This window comes from Macrotis lagotis, chromosome 7, assembly GCF_037893015.1.
Source record: "Macrotis lagotis isolate mMagLag1 chromosome 7, bilby.v1.9.chrom.fasta, whole genome shotgun sequence".
Classification (NCBI taxonomy): Eukaryota; Metazoa; Chordata; class Mammalia; order Peramelemorphia; family Peramelidae; genus Macrotis; species Macrotis lagotis.
The window spans coordinates 210957014-210984911 of record NC_133664.1 but is presented as its reverse complement, the minus strand read 5'-3'; the positions used below and the strand labels follow the sequence as shown (position 1 = coordinate 210984911).

The 27898-nt window shown below is 37.8% G+C and overlaps 1 long non-coding RNA gene and 1 pseudogene across 3 annotated transcripts; one reads left to right on the top strand and one right to left on the bottom strand.

The window, feature by feature from the left end:
• Positions 1-364: 364 nt before the first annotated feature.
• On the bottom strand, positions 365-27898 carry LOC141493410 (uncharacterized). 3 transcript variants are annotated; one of them, XR_012470209.1, is made up of 6 exons: positions 27556-27898; positions 26537-26614; positions 20218-20392; positions 4347-4407; positions 1141-1170; positions 365-656 (listed from the first exon to the last, which is right to left on the bottom strand). It is a non-coding gene; the product is annotated as an uncharacterized LOC141493410 (long non-coding RNA). The 3 variants fall into 3 exon arrangements; XR_012470208.1 differs by lacking the exon at positions 27556-27898 and adding an exon at positions 27068-27372; XR_012470207.1 differs by lacking the exon at positions 27556-27898 and having other exon boundaries at positions 26537-27052.
• LOC141493575 (peroxiredoxin-6 pseudogene) lies at positions 10966-13476 on the top strand (annotated as a pseudogene).

Here is a 27898-nt window from a genome sequence, read left to right as displayed (position 1 = left end):
GTTTCACCTTAAACATCAGAGGGATTTGGGGTCGGCCGGTTTTTGATGTTTCCTATTGAGTAGCTCTTGGAGGGTCTCAGGGTCTACTCCCAATCTCAGGCTGGTGGGAATGGTTTCCATGAAGTGTTCCATGATGTTTGGAGAGGAGCAGAGGTTGTGGGTTCTTTGACTGAGCCCATTGAATAACCTAAAGGGGAGACCCTGGAATGTTATGAACTGGAGCCCAGATTTCTGTTTTTGGTGGAATTCTTTCTCTGTGCTCCTGTTCAGGCTGAAAATATTTGTGCAACAGGGCCTGGTCAAAGCCCAAGTGAGAGGGAGTAGAGATCTGGTCTATTAGGGAGAGTCACAAAATAAATATTTAACTAAAATTCAATTGGCCCAGGTCCATCTGTTTCCTTTGTTGCCTCTGTTTATGTGTGTGTGTGTGTGTGTGTGTGTGTGTGTGTGTGTGTGTGTGTGTGTTCCTTGCCCAGCAGACCTGGAGGAAGGGATGGGAGGAAGTGAGGGAAAGGCATTGGCAATGGAGGAGGGTTGGTGGAAGGAATGAAGCACTGTTGCAAAAATCCAGAAGAGTTATTTCCCTATTGAGGTCATCAGATGAGGTCTTCAAATATTTCTCATGTGGGTGGCTTCAGGGAGACCCCTTTGACATTCTGTAGACAAAAGAGATGTGAGTTCAGAATATATCCTACCTTAACACCTTAGGCATCTGATAGTAAGAATATGTTCTAAATACATATTACACAGAGAAGAGTACATAGGAAATACAACCATGAAAGAGCAAGGGGCAGTCAGAGGGACATAATCATTGTCTATACCTGGCAGTTGGGGTAGTATATTAAAGCTTTTCAAACACTTTGTGAAATGCATCATTTCCATAATTCCAGGTGGTATTCCTGATAAGGCAGGGGAGATTTCATTTACAACATTTCACAGATGAGAGAAAAGATCCCATGGAGAGAAAAATATTGACTTATGGTATGTAACAAAGATACAAGTTTAGAGAACTCTCAACTGATATGCATGTGCCACTGTGCTAATATGCTAATGCAGAGTGGAAGGAACAGAGCTAGAACAAATTGGTACCATCAGAGAACTTTGTTAGATTGAAGCACTAGCACTAGCAGAGTTACTAACCATGATTCCTGAGGACTGACTCTTGGCCTCCTGAAAGAAAAGTGAGAGAATGTAGTAGTGAGGGAGACATTTTGAGGATCCTTGACTATGGGACAATTTATTTTGTTTCACTGTATGCTCATTGCAAGAGATTTTCTGTGCTTTTGCTGCTTTTCATTATCACTTAGGGAAAAGGGAAATTTTGAAGAAAAATGAGTAAAAGATTTTATATTGAAATTATAAATTGAAAAATAGAATGAAATGGGGCATCTAGGTGATGCAGTGGAGAGAGTGAAGTGCACCTAATTTCAATTCTTGCCTCAAACACTTAATATTTGCCTAGCTGTGTGACCTTGGGTAAATCACTTAATCTCATTGCCTTAAATAAAAAAAACACCACAAAATAAAAAACATAGAACGAAAGCAAAAATTATGTGTCATCTTGTCTTACTAGCTAGAGAACTCTGGAGTCAGGAAGTTAAATTGCTGTTCCATTATGCCTGACTCTTCACGACCTTATAGGAGGTTTTTTGGGCAGGGATTCTGAAATGATTTGTCATTTCAATTTCTATGTCATATTACAGATGAGAAAACCAAGGCACAGAGGATTTAGTAACTTGTCCAGAGTCAGAGAGCTAATAAATATATGAGGGCGGAGTTGAACTAAGGAAGAGAAGTCTTCCTGACTCCAGGCTCTATCCACTGTACCACCGAGTTGTTACTAGGAAGATCTTGATTTAACACTTATGAACAAATGGACCCTCCAGGATTTTTGAAAAGTCCCTCAAGCCCTAAGCTTAAGTATGTTTACTAATTTCTCTTGGTAGAAGTCCTCTGTTCGATGAAATTTCCACACATCCATTAAATCACTATGCTAAGGAAAGATCTGGACTCAGAAGAACTGAGTTGGATGTTTGTCTAATTATCTGACCTTGGGTCATCAGCCACAATGCATTCATGATGGCTTATTATTTCCCCTATAGCATGCTAAATGTCAGGATCCCAATGTAAAAATTGTTTTTCAAGGATCTTTCATTACAATAGGGGAGAAAATATATAAGAAATAAAAGTATTCTCATAATATGGGCCAAGTTAATGTGAGATAGAAATGGGGGGGAGTCAGTAAATACTCTGTCAAGGAGGAGGTTGAGAGACATCATGAAGCAAATGTGGGACTGACTCCAACAGGCAGGAGAGAGAATGAAAATAAATTCCAGACGTGAGCAAGAGGAAATGAAAAGGATAGATGTGAGAGATAGTGTTTCCTAGGCAAAGAATTAACTACAGACTAAATGAAGTAGAAGATAGAACACTGGATCAGGAGTTAGGAAGACATGAGTCCTGGATCAGACTCAAGACACTAGATGTGAGACCATGGGGCATGTCACTGTTTTTCTTAAGTTTCCTAATCTGTCAAATGAGAATAATAGCCTCTAGCTCCCAGGGGTATTGTGAAAATTAAATGAGATGATATCCTTTGGAAGTCATTTCTATATTCTGGTGCATGTGACAAAGTTAAATAAGTACCTAAGCCATTGCATTTCTGATAAAAAGGCAAAATACTGAATTTTAGGCTAAGAGTTATAAATCAGAATGTGGTATCTGTGGGGAAATATGTCAATCTGCCTTGCCAAGGACTCGTCTTCTTTGTAGCCTCTTGATTTAGACTGTATCAAAATTACCTAACCACTTTTCTAACAGCACCTTTAATAGCACCAATCAATTCCTTTACCTGGGTGAACAAAGCCCAAAATAAGAAGCATCTTGGATGGGAAGAGAGATATCCTATGGTTCTTCATAAATATTCCCTTCTCCAGTATAAGTGGGATTCTTATCAACTTTAATTGGAAGCAGATATTATGACTTAATAGAGGATCATAATGTCTTTTGTATGAAATCTCATTGGTTACCTATTTTATAGGCCTTTTTCCTTTCTCTATAAATATGTACTCAGAGTTTTGTGTCTGAGTTAATATCTTTACTGATGACATCCACTATAGGTTTCTGGTTTAAGATCTTAAGAACATAAAACTTCATGTGTAGAGGAACTTTTGGTTATTATATTTAAAGTCTTAAGAAAATGAAGGTAAACACATGGTCTTCTAGGTAGGGGCTTGACCTTGAATCAGCATGAGCTGAGTCCAAGTCTGGTCTCAGACATTCACTGCTGTATGACCCTGGGCAAGTCACTTTACCCTCAGAGTTTCTTCATCTGAAAAATGAACTGGAGAAGAAAATGGTAAATCACTCTAGTATCTTTGGAGAGAATATCCGAGCAGGAGGTCATGAAGACTGGGACCTGATTGAACACTTAACCTGTACCTAATCAGAGAATAACGTGGTTAAGGCCTACCCTGTGGGAAAGGCAAATTGGCAGAAAGATTTTGGATTTTACCCTTGGCAATCAAAGGGATGTGTCACAAATGGTTGGGACAAATCAAAAGAGTATTCTGGCCTTTTTCTTCATCATTAGGATAAGAGGATTTCCAGGCTAGAGGTTTCAAAGGACCCTTCTCAATCTCACTTAGAAAATTACAAGCTTTAGATGAGCTGATGCAAAGTGAAGTGAGAAGACCTAAGAGATGATTGCGCACAGTAACATCAATATTCTGATGATGCTGATTATCAACTGTGAAAGATTCACAGTTATGATGAATACAGTGTTCCAAGACAAGGGTAAAGGACTTCTGAGAAAAAAAATGGTACCATTCTCCTCCAGAAAGAGTCCTGATGAACTGAGATTGAAGTATAATCTATTCATTTTATTATTCTTGCTATTGGGAAATGGCTAAAAAAGAAATATATTTTACAGGATTTCACAGGTATGGTTGATATGTGTGCCTTTACAATGGGTGAGAGAGACACATAGGGATAGAGAGAATTTGGAACCCAAAGTTTTAAGAAAAAGGTAAAAAAAAAAACCCACTGTTCTGAGAGCCTTTTAATCATGCCTGGATCCCCATTTCAACCATCTTATAAAATCACAGTTCTATTACAAAAACTACACCCTTTACAAATGCTTTTTTTCTCATTTAACAACATCCTCTTGAGATCAGGATTGAACGTGTTGCTACATCTATATTTTGGTGATTAATATAGTCTGAATCCTAAAAAGACTAAGGTACTTGCCAGTAAGTCAGTTACAGAAAATCCAGCTACAAAGGTGGGGTAGGTAGGAGGAGGAAGAGGAAAGGAAATGACTTTTGAATGAAAATGAAAATTCTCACCATTGGGAAATATTCTATGTTTCCTCCCCAAGGATTCTCCCATTTTCTCCACAAGAATTTCCTGGGGGTGGGAAGAACACAAAAGATAAAAAACCATAAAAATGCATTTACATAAACATGTGGACATTCTGATTTCAGTTTAACTTTTTAACCAAAACATTCACAATCCATTTGATGACTTGGTTGCTTTTTCCATTACCTCCATATCTCTTTAAATCTCCTTCAAAACACTTTGTCTTTAAACTCTATCCATACTGACCTCCCTGCATTCTTTGAACATCTATTTCTATCCCCTGTCAGTGTCTGTCTCCCATGTATAGAATATTCTCTCCTCCCCACTTACCTACCTCCACCTCTTAAGACTCCCTGCTTGCATTCCTGGAGGTCTGCTCAAACACTACCTTCTTCAGAAGAGGTTTCTTGATGCCTCACCTCCATGTTTGCATGCCTATCTCTAATCCTTAGCACAATGGTTGGTGCTAATACAGTGTTTGCTGACTATCAGCTACACAGTTAGGTCAGAAAGGGAGAGCTTCAAACCCAACTGGGAAAAACTATATCCAGTGAAACCATCGCCTCCAGGACCCTTTGATTGAAGTGTCTTTCAAAAGAACAGGACTGAGCAACAGCCCAATGGCAAGGTCCTACTGGGGCTTGAAGCTTCTTTTATTGCTGATGATAGAACAATTTATACAAATCAACTTTGAAAAATACTTTTGATTAGAAGAAAGACATTCTCTGGAGGGAACAATATTGTGTGGGACAAATGCAACAAATAAATTTCAGAGATCTCTCAAGGTATGAAGAGAAAGTTTTATTCATTTCTGGAGGAAAGGGGCAATATCAATTACAGAGATTGAGGCAAAAGCAAAAGGCCCAAGAATCACATTTCTCCTAACTGAATTCCCAGCCCCCACTAACCCACCCTCCTTAATGAAGAATGTAGTTTTACAATCTAGACCCACAAACTAATCTAGGGAAAAGAGCATACTTTTCAAACCAAGACCAGATTATCTCTCCAGACCCAGGAATTCAATGGATATCCAGACTTCAACCCATAAGGTGGGGTCAGTTGACTCTTCACCAATATCCCAGAAGTTGCTTTGTGAAGGGAGCAGGGACACATACTTAACTATTCTCCAATCTATAGTATTCTACTGAAGAAATCTCAGACTTTATCTGGTTTGACTTTATGCATTTAAATGGAAATTTGAGTTCTCTCTGATATCACAGAGCAGGAGGGGTGTGTGCATGGAATGACAGGTATTTCATATATCACCTTTTTCCTATGATAAGAAGTTCTTATAACCTAAATACTCCAAAAGACAATAGGGAATTCAACCTTTCAAGGAATCCTTGAAAAATGTAAGATGTGTTAGTTTATGATTGTTCCTCTTTTAAACACTTGTTTTGGTGGCTTAGCATGAATAAAGGGAGCAGGCACTGAGAAATTCAGCAGCTCTGAGAACATCTAAATTAACATTTCTTTTTCGTAAACTTGTTACAATATATTGATTTATATAATTAATTAAAATGAATTGACTGTCTTCTAAATTCAAAGGCATATCCTAGGCCGATTTTGAGATTTTGGGGGAGGGGAAAAGAGCAAAGAGAAACTTGAACAGAGGGCAGGGCCAATACTAGTTTGGATTATCAAAATAGGACTCAAATCTCTGATCCAGAGCTCTACTCTTTCTCTCTCAACTGTTCAAGCAAGCCTGAGAGATCTTGTTCTCACTAAAGAGATCAATTCAGTAACACCCTTGGATACAACCTTGCCCATTGTTGGGCAACATACCCTAAGGTGATAAAAAGAGAAATAACAATGGTCAATATATTTTGAAAATAGTCACTGCTATACTTTTAGTGGTAGAAACAAAGTGAGGACCCATCAAGGAGGGAATGATCAACAATCTTAGGATATATTAACTGAATTTTTAGTTTGCTTGGACCAATAGTAGGGTCTCTCTTGGTGATGTAATGAAAAGAGAGCTGGACCTGGAGTCAGAAACACCTGCATTGGAATAGAGTATCAGTCACTTACAAGGTTTCGCATCCTGGGGAAGTCTCTTATTTTCCTACTTTCCTTCTTCTGATTTCCCCTTTCTGGGAACACTCTCTTCATCAATACAGAGGAGTTCCTCCTCTGCAACCTAAATTGTTTTAGACCCTGCGAGTCTAAGTTCCTTGATTAGGGCCACTGACCAGTAGCTTTCGGAGGGGACACACACACTTTCAAATTATCAGACTGGCTGCATCTATTATATATGAAGAGAGTGGAATATTTTTGTGCTGTGAGAAACTGAGAATACAAGGATTGTACACAAATATAGGACTACCAATAAAACCAGAAGGATAAAGACCCAATGACTAATAGAGGTATATTGGCCTAGTGACAGAAAAACAAAGTTTAGAGGGGCATTTACTCGTAGAAGTGAACAGCTACATTGGAATCCTGACATAATGTTACTCTGAACATGTCCTTTTTTGCCTCCCAGAATCTCTATTTCCTCATCTATAAAATAGATATATTAAATACCATAAGAGTCTTGAAAGAAAAATTTAAAAGCATGCACATGACTTCGATTCTTCATTGTAACTTGTAAACTGTAACTCACAAAAAATTCATTCTTTTAGAAAACTACTATTTATTTATCTTTAATTGCTTTCTCCATTTCTTAAGGATATCTTTCTCCTACTCCTCTCTGGCTTCAAAATATCATTTAAAGTTAATAAGTAATTAAACAAAATCAGATTGGATATTGATCACATCCAAAATTTTGCTTTTCATTCCTTTCAAATTTTCTATAAATATTTACCTTGGATTGCTTAATAAAAGAAAAAAGACCCAGAAATTGAGGGGATGCCCATCAATTGGAGAATGGCTCAACAATCTCTGACATATGAATGTAATAGAACATTATTGTTCCATAAGAAATCATGAAGGATGCAAATTTAGAATCACCTGGTAAGACTTGCAATAACTGATGCTGATTGAAATGACCTGAACCAATAGAATATTATATATACTAACAGCAACATTAGGTCATAATCAACTATGATGAAGTTTTTCATTTCAGCACTACTCTAAGCAAAGACAATTCTAAAAGCCTTGGGATAGAAAATGCCAACTATAACCAGAAAGGGTTCTGTGAAGTTTGAATACAGACCACAACTTACTCTCTTTAATTATTAAAAGTGATTTATGTATTCATTTTTTCTCTTGCTTTATTTTCCATTTTGATCTTATTCTGATTTGAATTTGATTCACATCATTACTGACATAGAACCAGTTTCACCAAAGAAAGATATATTTTGGGCCATATAATAAGGAATGTCCTGTCATGATATTGTTACAAAATCAGAAAACTTCTGTTTGGAGTTTTCATCATTCAGAACTTCCTCAAAAACCCTAAAGGAGCCTAATAGCACAAGACTTCCACTTCCAGTTTTTGGAGGTTTACTAACTGAAAGTAACAGCTTCTGTATTCTGAAGTGCTGGCTGGTACTGGGTTTCACACCTCAAAATATTGGAATTCAGTTTGGGATGTCTGAAAAAGAATTCACAAGATGTGGTCAGTCTCTCTCCAAGACATGTTGGCATTTTGTTGAGCACTGGGATGACTCTGTGGCCAAAACATAGGAGATATTCTAGTAAAATGGGATCTTGCAGGTTCTCATTCATAAAGGGAAAGAAGAATGAAGAACGGACCAAAAATGCTTTCAAGTAATTAAGATAAAATAATTTGAAGAGGGGTTTATTTATTATGCAGCACTGTGGGCAAGAAATAGGAGATACTTTATCAAAATGCCATCTTTAAGGGTCTCATTTATAAAGGGAGAGAAGAATGGAGAAGAGACAAAAAATGCATTCAGATAAATAATTCTGTTTGAAATGGGGTTAGGTATCAGAACTTGGCGCCACCTGGGGGCAGTTAGAAGGGAAAAAACTGACAATCAAGTCATAAACTATTGTCAAGAAATGCTTTTGAATATCAAAGATCCCAGGTTTTGAAAATAAATGATTAAGGCTCTAGGCAGACCAGACCCCAATTTTCACTAAAAAGTTTAAAGTGCAAGGACGACCCTAAGCAATGAACATTGATAAGGGGCCACCAAGAGACAAAGCTGTTTTGGGGAAATAGAAGGGTCAGGAAATAAATTAAAGTTAGTATACGAGATACTAGGCAAGATACCAGCAAGGACCCAGAAAGTGAACCCTCATCATAATTTTTCCTGTAGAGATAGAGGAATGAAATGCTTTTCTTGAGAAAAAGGGCTGAAAGTGCATCTCCTGTAACTTCCTCAAAGGGACACAAGGACAAAGGTAGGAGAGTACTTCAGAACCTATCTCTGCAGGGGGATCTGAAATGGTAGCCAGCACAGCCAAAGAAGCTGCTGGAATTTGTTGATAAGAGCAATCACCTAGAAATGGACACATATTCTGGAGGTTAGGAATAAATGGAATGTTCCTTAATTTGAATATCTTTCTAAAACCCTCAATGAGTATGTATTAGGGATAAGTTAGAAGCTTTAGATCAGGGGTGCAACATGGATGTCTTTTGTCACTACCATTATTCAATATTGTATGAGAAATGGTAGCTTTCTCAATAAGAGATGATTAGGAATTTGAAGGAATTGTAGTAGGTAATGAAGAAACAAAATTCTCATTCTTTGGAAAGAATATGATGATATACTTAAAGAACCTTGGAAAGAGTAAAAAATAGCTCGCAACTTTACCAGACTGGCAGGATATAAAACAAACCCTTATAAATCATCAGTATTTCTTTACCTTTTTTTAAGGTTTTTGCAAGGCAAATGGGGTTAAGTGGGGCCCAAGGCCATACATCTAGGTAATTATTATGTGTCTGAGACTGGATTTAAACTCAGGGCTGGTGCTTTATCCACTGTGCCACCTAGCCTTCCCATATTTCTTTATCTTTTTAACAAGACAGATCAGCAAGAAATAAAAAGAGATATTCCATGCCAAGTAACTGTAAACATAAAATACCAAGGCAGACTCAGAAACTGTAAGATATAGAAAACACTTTTCACATGAGTCAAATCAGACTTAAATAAATGGACAAAAGTCAATTGTGCAAGGATAGGTTGAATCTATATAATAGAAATAACATTTCTCCCTAAATTGAATTATTTATTCAGTGCCATACCAATCAAATCTCCCAAAACTTTTTTATTGAACCAAAAAACAATAGTAACTAAATTCATCCTAGAACAAATGGCCAAGAATATCAAGGGAATTCAGGAAACAAAACCAAAGGAAGATGATCTGGTCATACAAAATCTCAAATTATTAAGCATCAATCATCAATTAGGTTCAAAAGAATCAATTGTATATGACTGTAATAATCTGCTGTTTGATAAGACCAAAGATTCCAGCTTAGAACTCATTCCTTGATAAAAGCTGCCAGGAAAAATAGAAGATCATAGAAATTAGGTTACATACCAAGGTAAGGTCAAAATGGGTTCAGAATTTAGACAGAAAAGGTGAACCAGTTAGCCAAATAGGAAGACAAGGAATCATTTACCTATCTGAGCTAATGAAAGGAGAGCGGTTTATGACCAAAGAAGAGATACAGGACATTATAAAATGCAAAATGGATACTGTACATTAAATTGAAAAATATTTATGAAACCTAAACCAATGACACCAAGATTGATTTTTGTTTATTGTACTTGCGAAATGAAAAAGTCGTTTGTTTTTTTTAAATATTGAGTGCTTCTGACAAAGAGTTCCTTTCTAAAGTATGTAGAGAACTCGAGGCAAATTTAAAGAGCACAAGTCATTCTCTGATTAATAAATAGTCCAATGATATGAAAAGGTAATTCACAGAGGTAAACACGGTTCTCAATTCATTTAAGTTTTTCATAAATCATTAGTTCTTGTTATATTCTTTCCTTCTAACAGTCTCTCACTGAGAATTACTCTTGACTTACACAATATTTTTTAACTTAGAGAAGACCTTATTTGAATTGTAAAGTTCCAACTCCTTCAAGAGAAGATTATCTTACAAAAGTACTTTGAAAATGCTTTGTAAGATCTCTGAGCTATTATAATTTTGGTAATATAGTAAAAAAATGCTTCTCTAATTGTTTTTCTGTGCTTATGAAAGTGTTCAAACTTAAAATGGTTAAGGTAAAGAGGACAGACTAGTAACCACAAGTCTCTCATTTGAAGACCCCCAAATCCCATTTCCTCTTCTGGGATGTTACCCTTCACTCCACAGTCTCACTGTGGGAGTTTGGAGAAATCTTATCTAAATTTGGGATTCAGTGCTTTAACCATTGCAGCCTGATTTCAATTCCTACTCAGGGAAGTCAGTTCTTACTCCCTAGCCATTCTCCCTTTGGGTACACCATATCACTGGTGACTATCTCACTGAAGCTGCTTTTCTGACAACACCCACACCTCCATGTGCTCTGATTTATATGGGGATAAGTGTAAAATCTAATTGTAATCATGCATTCAGTATATTTTTGAAGTGCCTTTGAGCTATGTTTGAAAGGTAGAAGAAACTTTCCTGGACAGGCCGAATTACCACATGCATGTATTAGAGCCTTACTTATCCTTGGATGGGTAGCCTCATGCCTATGTCAGATGATCCTAGGTGATGAAGGTAAGATGAACATGTTTCTTTTTGATGAAATAAAAAGATTGGGTTTGAAAATAAGTTTTGGTAACTTGATTTTGAAAATTAATGTGAAAATACATTAAATGCAGGCTCTGCTAAATTACTGAAATCTTTATGATAACAGTTAGAAAGATGGGAAGTTTATCCTCATCCTTATCATAAGTGTAGTGCCTGTACAAAATGTGAATCCTCTTTTTATACTTTTGGGTTTTGGAAATAAATGAGTAAAATTGAATTTATAATGAATAGCAGTTGATCAGCTGAAATTAGGTATCATTATATTAAATTATCACAGTCTATGCCCTAGCTAGAATGTTCCAGAGATATAATTGTCTTGAATTCTGTCAGAAATGTACAAAAGAAAAAGAAAAAAGAAAATTTTTTTGCTTTAGAAATGGGACTATCAATTTAAATGAGGAGATAAAATCTCCAAGCAGTTTATTGAAGAGGGACAGCTTACAAGCTCCCTCAGTTGTATGAGCCCTGCTATCCCTCCCATTGAGAGGAAATTTATACCTTTCAAAGATATTTCTATTCTTTTCTTTTTTTAGTTTCTTTGCAAGGCAATGGGGCTAAGTGGCTTGCCCAAGGCCACACAGCTAGGTAATTATTAAATGTCTGAGGCTGGCTTTGAACTCAAGTACTCCTGAATCCAAGATCGGTGCTCTATCCACTGTGCCACCTAGCGGCCCCTAGATATTTCTGTTCTTAAAAACAAAAAGTGGAAGTTTTGCCCTCACAATGATGCACTGTCTCTAAATTATTATAGTAATTGTCATATTGCAATTTCTTTTTGGGGAAAAGTATTGGGTATATTTCTCTAACTGTATACATGTTTAAGAAGCAAAAATGTGAAATCTATTTCGTAAAGAGGTTTGGACAGAGGTTTGAGCTCACTGAATTAAACATATGAAAAAATTTGTTATACTTTATCATAGGAGACAATAAAATGAAAAATTTCAGTATATTATTTGAAGATGGCATACTACTCTTCTGTTCATGTGGGAACAATACAAAGATATATTTCAGTTCACATATAAAGAATATTCCATCATGATATCATTACAACATAAGAAAACTTCTTTTTGGAATTTTCATCATTCACAAAATCCTCAAAAATGCTAAAGGAGCCTGATAGCACAAGATTTCCACTTCCAATTTATAGAAATTTACTAAATGAAAGTAAGAGGTTCTGTATTGTGAAGTGCTGGCTGGTATTGGGTTTCACACCTCCAAAATACTGGAGTTCAGTGCTGGATATCTAGAAAAGAATTCATAAGACGTGGCCTCTCTCCCAGACATGTTGGCATTATATTGAGTACTGTGATGACTCAGTAGCCAAAATATAGAAGATACTCTAGTAAAATGGGATCTTGCAGGTTCTCACTTATAAAGGGAGAGAAGAATGAAGAAGAGGCCAAAAATGCTTTCAAATAAATGATTAAGATTAAATAATTTGAAGAGGGGTTAGATGTCAGGATTTGGCAGCACCAGGGGACAGTTATTAGGGACAGAATTTACAATCATGTTATAAACAAATTGTTAAGAAGCACTTTTAGTATCAGAGATCCTCGATAATAAATGATTAAGGCTCTAGGCAGATCAGAACCACAATTTCACTAAAAATCACAAAGGGCGCGTTTTCTGCCGGCGGGACAGCGGGCGGCGGCACCCGCGGGCGGGCACGTTGGCCCAGGCTTCTCCCACCCCCCGCAAAGCAGCCTTGCCCGGAGGGCTGCTGCTTGGAGAGGAGGCCCCTCAATGTCAAGGCCGACCCCACCTCTGGCCGCATCCGCTTCCACGACTTCCTCGGGGACTCATGGGGCATTCTCGTTTCCCACCCTCGGGACTTCACTCCGGTGTGCACAACAGAGCTGGGCCGAGCTGCCAAACTGGCCCCAGAATTTGCCAAGCTGAATGTTGAGATGATCGCTCTTTCTATTGACTCTGTCCAAGACCATCTTGCCTGGAGTAAGGATATCAATGCATACAATGGTGATGAGCCTTTGGAGAAGCTGCCTTTCCCCATCATTGATGATCACAAATGGGACTTTGCCATCAAGTTGGGCATGTTAGACCCAGATGAAAGGGATGCGCAGGGCATGCCAGTGACAGCTCGAGTGGTATTTATTTTTGGTCCAGATAAGAAGTTGAAGCTATCTATCCTCCACCCTGCAACTACTAGCAGGAACTTTGATGAGATCCTCAGAGTGGTTGATTCCCTTCAATTGACAGCATACAAGAAGGTTGCTACTCCTGTTGACTGGAAATGTGGAGATAGTGTAATGGTTATTCCAACTATCTCTGAAGAGGAGGCTAAACAACTGTTTCCTAAAGGGGTCTTCACCAAGGAGCTCCCTTCAGGCAAGAAATACCTACGGTACACCCCTCAGCCGTAGCTTACTCCAGCAGGACCTGCTGGGGCTCCCTTGAAGATCTCTCCCAGAGGGGATGACAGCCTGCCAATCAAGTCTTCTACAGTAATTGGTTTAAACATCTTGGACTGATGGAAAGTCAGGAGTCTTTGGGCTGCTCTACTGTGTGGCTTGTTAAATGAAAAGGGCACTAAAAGTTACCTGTGATTCCTCTCCTTGTGCCTTTACCAGCACTTCACTTGGGTCACTGAACTCCCTTGTCGTTCTGTTGACTTTCTCTGTTTGGGACTTAAACTGTGAGCTCTGTTGCAAGCTCCATCATCAGCCATAGTATCATTGGTATTTGGGGAAAGGGGTTACCTTGGAGCATTGCAGAAGTAGAATTTCTTTATCTGGCCTAGTAGACAAATTATTTCTTTTTCTAATTATCTACTTGAGGGAGGAGGCAGTTTAACATGTCTGGTTGTCTGATTTTGAATTTCACCTCCCTAAATTTATGACCATCAATTTGTAATCATTTAACTATTTCAGATAGTGGGGTTTTTTTCCCCTCAATTGTTGAGTGTTCTAAACATAGTTAGAAAAAACTTGGAGATGCTTAGCTTTCTAACAGATAGGAGGAAAGCAGGATACAGTTAAAATATTTTTTACTAGATTGAGCAAAAGAGCTTTCTGATTATGTTACAGCCTGTGGTTGAGACTATGGAGAAAGAAATTGCACTGGTGGACAGTCATAATTAATGGGTGCCTTTTTAAACAAGTCATCTATTGGACATGGAAAACTGCTCTTAATTGTCATAATAAGATGAAAGTATGTATACTAGTGGGAAAGAAAGGGATAAAGATACTATTTCTTTATTACAAAATGATGTCTCTGCAGTGGATAATTTTCTGTTTTCTGATATTTTGCCTTTAAGGGAGCCACCAATAAAAGCTTTTTGAAACTAAAAAAAAATCACAAAGGGCAAGGTTGACCCTAAGTAATAGGCACTGAAAAGTAACAACCAGAAGACAAAGACATTTTGAGGAAATAGCAGGGTCAGTAATTAAATCAAATTTAGTACGCATGATCCTAGCAAGAACCCAGAAAGGACACTCAGAGCAGATCTGAATATTCAGGATAGGAGGGCCCATGAATTGGGAGCCCTCATCATAATCCTTCCAGTAGGGATACAGGAATGAAATGCTTTTTGTGGGAAGAAGGGCTGAAAATCCATTTTCTATAACTTCTTCAAACTGAAATAAGGCTGAAGGTGGGAGAGGAAAAGTACTTCATATCTGATCTCTGCAGGGGGATCTGAAATGGGAGCTAGCATATCCAAAGAATTTGTGGGAATTTGCTGACATTCATTACAAGCAATCATCTAGAAATGCAAGCTTATATTCTGGAAGAAACAAACCAAAAGGTCAAATAAGTGTGCTAGTTCAATGAGTCCCATTGCATCCCCCATTCAAAGAGAAACCTTCTGGCTAAAGACCAAGTAGGAAAAGAGTTACAGAGCCTGAAGGGACTGTGGTTTTAGACCAGGAAAGAAGAGTGCTATTGAGTCATACAACAGTGAATTTGATTAGAATTAAAAGTGTCCCATAGAGGTGTGACTAAAACAAAGTAGGGAGTACTCACCAATCACTTTCTGGTTGCCTCAAAAACACACCAGGGTAGGGTGTTCTTTCTCCAAATGGGAGTGTTAAGAGGGTCTTTGGTTGGCATGGTGAAGGTAGAGAGAGAGAGATAGACAAAAATGTGAAGGGAAAAAGCATGGTGGTAGTCAGACTAAGACAAGTCTGGAGCCCCATGAAGGTGAAAGTGCAGAAATTGCTTATTTAGAAGACTAAGGGTTGCCAGGAGTTATGGGCAGTCAAAGTAACAGTTAGCACAGTACACAAAGCAGTTACAGAGTTAAAGAAGGCAGTCCCCTCTTGGCTACATCGAATTTCTTCTTTTCATGATAAATCTGATGCAGTTTTGGGATTTCAGATGTTGTCTCCAGGCTCTTCCGAGTAAAATTATGTGTTGATGTCTTTATCTCAGGTAAAAATCTAAACACTGATTGCTTTCTGAGTTCAAAATTTATATTTCCTTGAGGAAAAAAATGGAAATTTTGGAACATGAAATATCTATTTGATGTGTCCATAGTCAATGAAACATACGAAGAAACATTAGTTCTAAAAACAGAAATGAAAAACCCAGTTTTATATTTGGTATTTTTCATTTCCCTCATTTGGATAATGACATTCCATTAACATACCAACAGTAAAAGAATATGAATTCTACCACCAAAAAGTGAATTTGTTAAGCGTTGCCCCTCCTGAGTTGAAATCCAACCTCTGTGTGACCTTGGGCAACTCACTTAAATCCATAGCCTTAATTAAAAAAAAAAAAAGTTGTCCCAGTAACCTGACCTGATTAATCATTATATGTATAATCATTATGTATAATTATTATAGAAGTAAAATATTTCAAACTTTTACACCATTGTTAAAAATAATTCACAAACATTAGTTGACAATGAAGTTGTGTTTAACAAAATTTTATGAGTGATCATGGGCAGTACTTCTGTAATAATTCACCAAGTTAATGTTCCCTCCTTAAAATGAACTTATAGAAATGTAATTATAGAATGTACTGAAAGAAAATCTTAACATGATTTCACAGGAGCTTTATCATTTTATTTAGCATTGTGAGAAATCAAATGGTCACAGTTAGCCCAGGTACTGGTCACGAGTGGAAGATGTCATTTCTTGAGTTGCTGCTTAGATTTTAGGAAACTCTGGGTCAAAAAGGTATGAATTCCATGCCTTCACTATCAAGAGCATTATATTGGCAACCTGAAAATGACTATTGCAATTTACTATGAATATCTGACATGTGAAAAATTTCATTATTTATTTTGTTTATATAAGAAGATAATGGATTTTCTTTTAAATTAAAGGCAATATTCTTTGGTCTTTTTTCAAACTCCACAATTCTTTTTCAGGGTACAGGTGTTTTTCTCCATTGCAGATACCCCAAAATTGTGTCTGATGGTTACACTGTTGGAATGAGCAAGTCCATTAAAGTTGATCATCACCCCCATGTTGCTGTTAGGGTATACAATGGTTTTTTTGGTTCTGTTCATCTCACTCAGCATCAGTTCATGAAAATCCTTCCAGGCTTCCCAGAATTCCCATCTCGCCCAGTTTCTAATAGAACAGTAGTGTTCTGTCATATACATATACCATAGTTTATTATGTCATTCCCCAATTGATAGACATTCACTCAATTTCCAATGCTTTGCCAGCACAAATAGGGCTGCTGTGAATACTTTTTAATCAAGTGATGTTTTTACCCTTTTTCATAATCTCTTCAAGGTATAGACACAATAGTGTTATTATTGGATCAAAGGGTATGCTCATTGTGGTTGCACTTTGGACAAATATTCCAAATTGCGCTCAAGAAAGGTTGGATGAATTCATACCTCCATCAACAATATATTAGTGTCCCAGATTTCCAACATCCCTTCCAACATTGATCCTTTCTGGTCATATTAGCCAGTCTGAGAGGTAAGAGTGGGTACTTCAGAGATGTTTTTATTTGCATTTCTCTAATAAGTAGTGATTTAGAGCAATTTTTCATGTGACTATGGATCACTTTGATTTCCTCATCTGTATATTGCTAGGTGGGATTATCAGTTTTAATTTGAAGCAGATATTATCACTTAAAGGGATCATAATATCCCCTATATGAAATCTCATTGGTTGCCTGACTCAGTTTTATAGGCCTTTGTCCTTTTGTGTATAAAAATGTCTTCAGCTCTTTGTGTCACTGAAGATATCTCTAATGATGCCATCCACCAAAGGTTTCTAGGTTAGATCTTAAAAGTCTAAAACTTCATGTGTAAATGAACTTTTTGATTTTACATATTTTAGTCCAAGAAAATGAAGGCAAGCACACGGTGCTCTAGAGAAGGGCTAGATCTTGAATCGGGCTGACCTGAGTCCAAAGTTGGCAAAGTCAGTTAACCCTGTTTGTTACAGTTTCCTCATCTGAAAAATGATCTGAAACAGAAAATGGAAAAGGATTCTAATAACTTTGTCAAGAACAGCCCAGCAGGAGGCAATGAAGACTGGGATATGACTGAATAGTAAAAGGTTACTTAACCAGAGAATAATACATTTAAGACCTACCCTAGGGGAAAGGTGATTTGGCAGCTGAGTAGAGCATGGATTGTACCCTTGACCATCAAAGGGACAATTTATAAATAGTTAGGACAAGTCATAGGGGCTTCTCTGGTCTTTATATCATCTGAATGAAGATTTCCAGGATAGAGGTTTCTAAGGACCCTTCCCAAATGCACTTATGAAATCAGATGCTTTAGATGAACTAAGGAAATGTGAAGTGGTGAGAAGCAAGAGATCATTGAGCTCATCAATATATTCTGATGATGATGATGATGATGATGATGATGATCAACTGTGAAAGATTCATTGTTTGGATGAAAACTGTGATCTAAGAAAAGTCTAAAGGATTCTCAATGAAATATCCTATCATTGCCTTCCAGAAAGCGACCTTATGAATGCAGGTTGAAGCATAATTTTGTCACTATTCAGAAATGCCTAATACAGAAATATGTTTTGCAGGATTTCTCACATATGGATGATATATCATTTGCCTTCTCAACGGTTTGAAAGAGGGACATAGGACAAGAGACTGGGATCCCACACATCGGCTACTCAGTCTGAGATATCTTGTGCACCACCCGGCTGTCCTGTGAGGGTACAGTTCAGAAGTCAAAGTTTTAGAGACAGTGTAGGGAAAAAATTCACAGATCTGAGAGACTTTAATCATGCTGTTCCCCATCCCATCTCACACATCCTGGAAAATCACAGTTCTACTACAACCAAACCATTTATAAATCTTTTTTGCTCATTTAACAACGTCCTCTTCAGGAGTGAATGTATTACTATTCCTATTTTGCTGATTACTATAGCCTGAATCCTAAAGAGACTAAGATATTTGCCTCACAGTCAGTTATGGACACACAACTACAAAGATGGGGTTGAGAGATGTGGTGGGGAGGAGGAGGGAAGGAAAGATGATTTGAAGGAAAACAAAATTGTAGAAGGGTTTATAGGTAGAAACAAATTCTATAATTTTTTATGGTGTTAAGTTTTGTTAATTGTGGAAAGTTGTTTGCTCCTGAGATGTAAACTGACCTTGTTTGTATCCTACCTCCCCATTCCTCCTTCACCCAGCTTCCAATTCCTAGGCACTTTTCCCTTGTCCATTGACACTAGCTTGACAAGAAATGACACATTGAAATTAGAGTTCACCTTGGGTCCTTGGGACAGGAAGGACCAGTAGTACATCACTTCCAGTTAGAGAACACCTGGCCCAGCTTCTAGACAATTCACAAGTGTCACCTTTTGTCCAATATACTGCAGAAGTGTCATTATGAGGAAGCACTTATCATTTTTAATTCTTCTCGACTACCTTTTGCCCTTCAGGATGTCTGCATCTCTTTCCTTCCTAGTCCATATACTCACATGCTAGGACCTGGTGGTCCACCATGGGCCCCCATGCCACCATGGCCAGAAGTGCTTGCTCTCTCTCTCTCTCTCTCTCTCTCTCTCTCTCTCTCTCTCACCTCTACTATCCAATCATCAAAGGGCTTGCTTCTTTTCTAGAAGTTTTAACCTGTTTACTTTGTAATAAAGTGTAATAAAATCCTGATTAGTTTTGAAACCATATGGAGCAGGCAAATTCCTTCCTCTTTCAGCAACCCCCTATTCCTATCTTTAATTGCTGACCCCCCCCAAAAAATACCATTGTCATCATCATTCTTAAAAGACCACTATATTCTTGCCAGGCTCAAAATTTGTCCTAGTTCTGGGATCCTTTCTCTGGATGAAGAGTCCACCTATTTTTCAAATCTTGTGTCTATGACCCAAAATTAAAGCCAAAAAAATATGGCTGAAAGAAAATTGTGAGAAAATATGTCAGACATTCAAATTTTATTCTCTTAGAATTTTCTTGAATGCTTTAGGGTGGATAGGAACACTAAAGATACCCAAACAGACACTGAGTTTTGGGAGGATTTTTGTAGAGAATAAGCAAATAAATCTTAAAAACCAATCAGGTTATACATGAATGCATAAAGGTGTCACTAATTTTACTTTTAACTCCTCTATTCTGCTCAAAATTTCTGTTCTATTTTAAGAAAACCGAAAAAGATTCAATTCGATGGAAGACAATTATTGTGTAGTCACTCATTATCCTCAATATCCTCTCCTGGAAAATGGGAGTGAACACTTATCTTGCTGAGGAAATTCAGTAAAATGCTTCTTAAATTAATAACCCCACCCCAAATGTCAGGATAGTTAATGAGTATAAGAAACAAACACCTTACCAAACATTCAGAACTGCTATTAGTGGATCAAAGGGGATCCTTTTATTGAAACATTCTTAAGCATGTGAATGGGATAAAGTCTGAGATTTCTTCAGTAGAATATTAGAGATTAGAGAATAGTTAACTATGTGTTCCTCCTCCCTTGACAAAGCAACCTCTGGGATACTGGTGAAGAGTCAACTGACCCCACTTTATCAGTTGAAGTCCACATGACCATTCAGTTCCTTGGGTTGAAGAGATAATATGGTTTTGGTTTGAATTTTATGCACTTTTCCTTAGATTAGTTTGCTGGTCTAGATTGTAAGACCACATTCCTCATTAATGAGGGTGGGTCAGTGGGGGGTGGGAATCTGGTTAGGATAAATATGATTCTTGGACCTTTTGCTTTTGCCTCAATCTCTGTAATTGATTGTGCCCCGTTCCTCGAGAAATGAATAAAGTTTTCTCTTCATACCTTGAGAGATCTTTGAAATTTATTTAAGTGACATTTGTCCCACACAGTTTGGGGTCTCGTTGCCAGGATAGCAGCCAGTTTGTCATTTTCTGGGAAGCCTTGATTTCCCCTCTGTGCAAATGACCCAAAGTGGAGAGACTTGGTAGGAAGAGAACAGCAAATCCGCAGCAAGAACCTGAGGTCAGTAAGGACAAAGAACAGTCATTAAACTTCTGTGCACAGAGACCCAAAAGATGGTAAGCCTAGACCTTGGAATATGAGAGCACCAGATTCCTGGAGGATCCATTTGGATGACTGAAGTTTGGGGGTGACCCTTTCGGGTTTGGGCATAAAAGACTCGGATCTAAGGGCACTTGATCCTGAGAGGTCTCTGTCAATATTAAAAATGGGAAGGACCCTGTCCTGAGCTTTCCCCTGTGGTAAATCAGATAAATAAGACTGAAATGAAACATAAAGGAAAAAAAGAAGAAAATGATTAAGTATTGTTGTCTTGTCTGGGAAAAGAAAGCTATAGGAGAAGGAACAAATTTGGTCTGCCTTTGTGAGGGAGAGATTGTCAGAAGAGAGGCTGAAATCTCCCCTCTCTGCATTCCTGAGTCGTCAAGAATTTGCCATTGTCCTGTGTTTTGAAATTGTCACTTTGGAAAATTCTGTTGCATTTTGTATGATCTGTGTTTGTGCCTTTTCTGTCTTTATGTTTACAATGTCTATTTACTTGTTTGATTTGTTAAACAGGGAAAGGAGGAGGTAGCATGTTCCCCTAAGGGGTTCTTTGGTAGCCTCATTTTGTTTTTGGATTTTTAGGCAGTATTTATCGAACTTTCTCTGGCTCTTTCCTTGAGCCTGCTTTCTGCCTGTGTTACAATGGATAATATGATCCCACCCTGCTCACTCCTAGGTTGTCACGTGAGGACTTAAAAGAGGAATTTTTATTTTGATTAAAAAGGAATGGATTATGGAGGCCAAACTACACACCCTATTGTTCTACCATTATGAGATGGCCCCCCTTCCCTATTTATGTTCCCTTCTCTTTACAATTTTTCACGATTCTGTGGTGCTAGAATGTTTTTCCCCTTACTCTCTTTTAGCAAAAGGACTAAGAGAGAGTTACTTCAGGAAGAATTAGTAAAATACGTGTTCAAAGGGACCTTATTTTGAAGTTAAACAGGAAAGAGATTATCATGGAAAGAAATGCTATTTTAATTTGAAAAAAGAGGTTAGAAAATAAATTTCAGAAAGACTATGAAAGTCAGGATAATCTTGAACTATATAATGTGGTTACCAAGATATGCCAATATATGGGAAACTAAATAGTTAATCTTTTCCCAGAATGATATGGTAACAAAGCTTCAGGAGTTTATCAGTTTAGATTCTGGTAATGTTGGGTATTTCAGAAAATTATGGGACATGTAAGCATTTAAGAACAGATGATCAACTGCACCGCCCCCCGAAAGGATTGTCCCTCTATAAAAGTTATTCAGCTTACTCTATTTGAAGAAGGCGAGGACAGGGAATGTTCTGATTAGGCTAAGGGATTTTTGTATGACTGTTTGCCTTCTCCAGGGTTTTAGGAGTTATAATAAAGAAATGCTAAACATTACAAGCTCGGGATGGAAAATGTATTTTGAAAAGTGGAATCATATCTGTGGTTTATATAACTGTATAATCTACGTGATTCTAATTCAGAATAGTATGAATTAAAGTCAAGAAGATCTAATGAAAAAGAATTAAGCTCCCACGTGGAAATGAGCCCCTCCCTCACCCAAGGGTACTATGGTACTTAGCTAGGTGTGCAGAGTTAGAGAAACGGGAGGGAGATTCTTAAGAAAAAAAGCAAGCTGTGCTTTGGTGAAGAGTTTAGAAGAAGTTCAAGAGAAGAAAGAACATTTAAGGGAAAGAGTGAGAAATTAGAGGGGGGGAAGATTTCCTATCATTATATGCCTTCTGCCTGGGTTGGGGGGAAGGATTGGTGCATTGGACACCAGGGGGTTAAGAACCTCATTTATTGAAAGGAAATCACGTTTAATGAATATCTGCTGGCCATGTGGTCTGAGTGATGACTCTCATTGTTTCTAAAGTTTCTGAACTACAATTTTGCAAAGGACTCTGAGGGTTTTAAAAGAGGGATAATAGTGTTGTAACATTCTGACAAAATTTGTACAGAATGGGAGGAATTAAATAAACTAGATTGTTAAATTAGTTTGGGATTAAACTATTTTAACACTATTGTTACTTTTGCAAGGAGCTTTGGATTTTCAAACTGTATTGTAAAAACTTTGGGTTAAAGAAAATTGGTATCGGGTTACTAAGAATAGAAATACCTAGGTTACCAGGGATGTTTACTAATTTCTTTTGGAAAAAAATCTCTAATTATTTTGAATGTTAAGTTTAATAATGCTAACAATTTTATTTTTATTTTGAATAGCACTTGTGGAATGTGAGTGCTGGATTCTCTGTATAAGTTTTTATCAAAGTTTTATCTAAATTTTTTCTCAAACAACTGTTGGAAAGTTAGTTGAGTTGTAATTACATTGGGGTTTTAAATGTGTCATATGTATGAGATTGGATTCTGAGAACTTGGGTAAAGAGACAAAAGTGCAAAGAACATGGATATTCATTTTGCTCTTGTTCTGAGGAAATGAGATGTTTAAATAAGAATTTTATGATTAATGTATATTAACAATGTAGTTTTCATTTTGAAGAAGTCAAGAATGTGGACTTCTCTCTTACTGCAGACAGCTGATGGGGGGCTCTGAACGAATTCAATTTTGGGCCCTAATGTAAGGTAACATTGATGAATAAGGTGTTTTTATCAGTTATGTGACATTCTTTTGTAAGTACAAGGAGATTATATTTGCAATATTTAGCTGTACTATTGTGAATATGTTATTTAAATACTGTATTGTTAAAGTCTGGAATTAATGCGATTGCTTTGAAGGGCAATAAGGAAAATATGAAAAATTATGACCCTTTCTGGAATAGTGTGGTGTTCTATGTGTTCCAGGCTAAGAGCTATGAAGGGTTAACACAGAAATAGCTATGTGCTTTAACAAGCAAGATGTACTTCAGAGCTTAGATAAGGGAGTAGCTGCATGTCTGAGCTAACAAGATGCATTCCCAGGCTCAGATAGAAAGCACATTCTGAGATAATTACCTACTGCACTCTGTTTATCAAAACACTGTTTGGTTCTCAAAACAATCACCAAAGACATACACAAGGTATGCATGTGAAAAAAATGCTTGCTAAAACGCTTATATAATTGGTTACGTAAATGTAGAGTATAAAAGTATGTATCCTGTGATCAGTAAACCAACCAGCTTATGCATCATATTGGTGTTGGCACTGAGTTCCCTCCTATCGGACTCAACAGAATAGATCTGTGGGTTCATGTATAATGTAATAATGGAGGGATTGCTTTGTACAATCTAGTAATTTCTGTGTTACTCTGTTACTCTTATTCCATTTCTCTTATAATGAAATTAATAATGCATGTTGGAAATTTAAAGCTGCCTGAGTTGTTTTAATACTTTCAAAGAAGTCTGAAAAGTAATTTGTATGTTAGGGGGTGGCTAGGTTGCACAGTGGATAGAGCACTGGCCTTGGAGTCAGGAGACCTGGGTTCAGGTCAGGCCTCAGATACTTTGTGATTGTCTGGCTGTGTGACCTTGGGCAAGTCACTTAACCCCAATTGCCTTGCCAAAACAAAAATAGCCATTTACATGCTGAGGATAACTAGTAGGTAAACATTGTATAGAAGTTTCAATATAGGAAAGATAAATGCAAGATAATTTGATATTTCTTGATGCAATCTCCTGGACAAAGGAGGCATTTATTTGTTGGAAGATACAACAGACTAGAAGGAGGTTTCTCTAGCTAAGGGGAATTTGATATACCATCATTATATACAGAGAGAATAGATATGATTTCAGACAAAGGGATGTCTTTAGTAAGAGGTAGGAGACAGGCCTTTAGTGCCAGTCATAGTTAGAATACCAGATAATATGAGCTTTAGGTAGGAGTTTCACTAATTGGGGCTCCATTAAGCTTATAATTGGAATTCAGTGAACTGTATTCACTGGAAGTTCTAACTGGGTAAAACAACCATTTTAGGTCACAGGACTTTTAATTGATTTTCTCTTTTGTCAGATACCAGGACTGTCAACAAAAAGAAATGCTACTGGGTAAATGTTATGTTCTTGGAGCCAAGGAAGCCAATGGGACAAGGATGTCAGGTGATAGGGACGGCCAGCTGAAGGGGCAGCTTCTCAGTACGGCTGAGGTTGGACCCCTTTGTCTTGACCCAAAATGACATTTGCATAATATCTCACCTGGAAGAATAAATCGGGCCTAAGACATTTGACTTACCCACATGACCTGCCTGGACACTGACATTCAATATTTATATCTGTAAAGAAATTTTCCTTTAATGTCCTGCATCTTTATAGTTAGTTACTAAGCAAACTAGAAAAAGAAGTTTTAGGTGAATTGGATCTAATAGCCAGAGATAGGTTAGGTGTCTGGCTCTGACACCTGCTATCAGCTACATGCTAAGGTAGGAATTAAGTTTCCCTAGTTTTTGTATTGGAGGGGATATCTAGGTAAGTAGAATGGGAAATTCTTAGGATAATTACAGTTACAACTTCTAGTTTGAGGAAATGAGTGAGTTAGATAAGTATATCAGGAAAAGAAAAATATGGGAATATTTGAGAAAACATTCACTTTGGTTAAGGATGTGTGAGTCGTTATTGTAATGAGAGCAAAGGTTAAAATTGCTTTATTTTAAGCCAGATGCTGGGTAGTATTAGAACTAAGATGACTGTTGAATGCATATGTATGGAGAAAACTCCAAGTGAGAATGATCACATTGACTCAAGCTTGTGACTTTGCTCATGTAGTAAAATACTAATAGAAGTTAAAAGTGTTAAAAGTGAAGTATGTGTGTCAATATGGCAGTAAGGCAAAATTTCAAATGTAATAACCTCCAGAATCTCATTGTATTGTGATGGAAGACATGTGTTTTGAACTGAATAAGTGTTAAGCAGTTTCTTTACCAGAAGACAAGTAGGCACCAGAGATGGAGAGGACTTTTTGGAAGAGATTCAGAGGATGCTGAAGGACATTGGATGCCTCCAAGGGAGAAGAGAAGAAAAGGAAAGGAGAGAAGAGGAGAGACAGTGGACCAGTTCATCTCCACCATCTCTCACCTATTTATACATTGTTTATCTGAAACATCCCCATTACTCTGTAAGTGTGACACCCCTACTTATGCCCTTCTCCTTACGGAAAGGAAGAGGGGAGGCAGGGTGTCAATCTTCTCCATTGAGAGAGAAAGAGAGATTAGTGGGTGGCAGTAACCCTGGGTGTGACCTAGATTCTCAGCCCCTGATCAAAGGTGCACTATGGCACAGTATTCTGATCCAGAGGAGAGAAACACCAGTGGCATATGACTGAGTCAGTTCAGGGTCACTATTGTTTATAACTGACTGGCCAGGATATTTACCCGGGCTGTAGAAAGAGTCTCAATATGTCCAGCTAAAAGGGTCCCTGGGAAACAAGGAGGTGATCAGGGAGTTGTTATTTAGACTTAAGGATTAACTGAGAACTTTGAAGAAATCTCATCAAAATAAAAGAGGACAGATTGAGTGGGATAAAGTCTGAGATTTCTTCAATAGAATATTATAGATTGGAGAACAGTTAACTATGTACCCTTCTTCCCTTAACAAAGCAACCTCTGGGTTATTGGTGAAGAGTCCACTGGCCCCACTTTATCTGTTGAAGTCCACCTGACCATTCAATCCCTGGGGCTGAAGAGATAATCTGGTTTCAGTTTGAATTTTATGCCCATTTCCCTACATTAGCTTGCTGGTCTAGATTGTAAAACTACATTCCTTATTAATGCGGGTGGGTCAGTGGGGGGCCAGAATTCAGTTAGGATAAATGTGATTCTTGGGATTTTTGCTTTTGCCTCAATCTCTGTGATTGATTGTGCCCCATCCTCGAGAAATGAATAAAGCTTTCTCTTCATACCTTGAGAGATTTCTGAAATTTATTTAAGTGGCATTTGTCCCACACAAATGGGTATCCAAAATAGAAAGGGACACATGTGGTACATGAAACAAGGGCCTCTAATCTCCTTTGTCCCTAAAAGGCCAGCTATTGCCAAGGTCAAAGAACCTGTCAGATTTTCCCCCACATGGGTTCAATCTCCTTATCAAATTCCCCTTCCCCACAATTTGGCAGGTAGCCAGTCCTTTGAAAGTTGTAACATAGATGTGTGAATCGGACACTTAGACTGGATCAGGTCATTCACTAATCCACCTTTTAATTCTGGGGTCCCTTGTTTTCCTCTTGCCTGTCCATCCCCTTCCTCTGTAGAGAGAAATTCCTCCTGCTTCCCTGTAATATATAAAGTAGCTTGATTTACATTTGTAAGCCAAGATTCCTCCAATTCTACCACTTGAGCTCTTTTGCTCCTTTTTTACTATTTATTTCTCTATAAGATATAAACTGCTTTGCTCAGTTTCCCATAACTAATGAAGAAATGGAACCTAATCACTTATCACAATCAGCACAGCAACCAAAGATGACACCAGAAGCAGTGTTGTAAACCCAGTCTCCCACTTTTGTAATGGAAGGAAGGAGGTGCATTCTCTTATCTCTTCTCTTGAAAAGTGACAGTAATTATTGGACAGTGAGCCAATATTGTTTTCAGGCACTTATCTGGTTCTGTCAAGTTCAAAGATAAGAGGCAAAAGATAGAAAATAGAAAAATAGAAAAGGTACAAGGTGGCAAAAGTGTAGAAATTTTGCAAGGAGCAAATTATGGAAACATAAAACAAGCATATTGACCTGAGTGGCAGAATACATAGGTGTTACCAAAGGCAAATACAGGAAATCAGAATAAATCATGTGAGAAGTATAGTCCTGAAAACGGGATTGGAATTATTTTCAAAAATGCTCCCCTAAAGCAATCATTATAATAGAATGATTCATAGTAAGCTTTTCTCTGGGCTTCAAATTATCATCATTGTTATTTAAATATCCCCATTGGGAGACACAAAGTCCCTAGGGGAATAGAAATATCTTAAGTCTCTCCCAAACCCACTTCTGAGGTCTTAGCCACAGAAATTGGTTCTATGTGATGGAAATTGACCTCCCCACCTTTCTGCACCCCACTCTACCCAGCTCTTCACTAGATGTGTGGGTCCCCTATAGAAATCCAGCCTTTACAAATAGAAGTCACTGTTCCTGCCAGCCTGATGCAGCTTCTACCTCCCTCCTCCTTCCCCATTCCCCCTCCTCCCCCTCCTTATATTCCATCCCCTCCCCCATCCTACCTGAGCCACTGTTGCTGCTGATGACCTTCCCCTTCAGCCCTCTTAATTCCTTTGCTGTCCAGCTGGAGTATCAACAGTTTCCAACTGCCTCCATCTTCCTCTCTGCTCTGCTCTGCTCTGCTCTGAAATGAAATAGTTTAGTCCCTAAATTTTTCCAGGTCAGAATTAGTCTACTAAATGAATTCTTCCACATTTTTCCAAAGCCCTGAAACTATTGTGTGGGACAAATGCCACTTAAATAAATTTCAGAGATCTTTCAAGGTATGAAGAGAAAGTTTTATTCCTTTCTCAAGGAACAGACCCCAATCAATTACAGAGATTGAGGCAAAAGCAAAAGAACCAA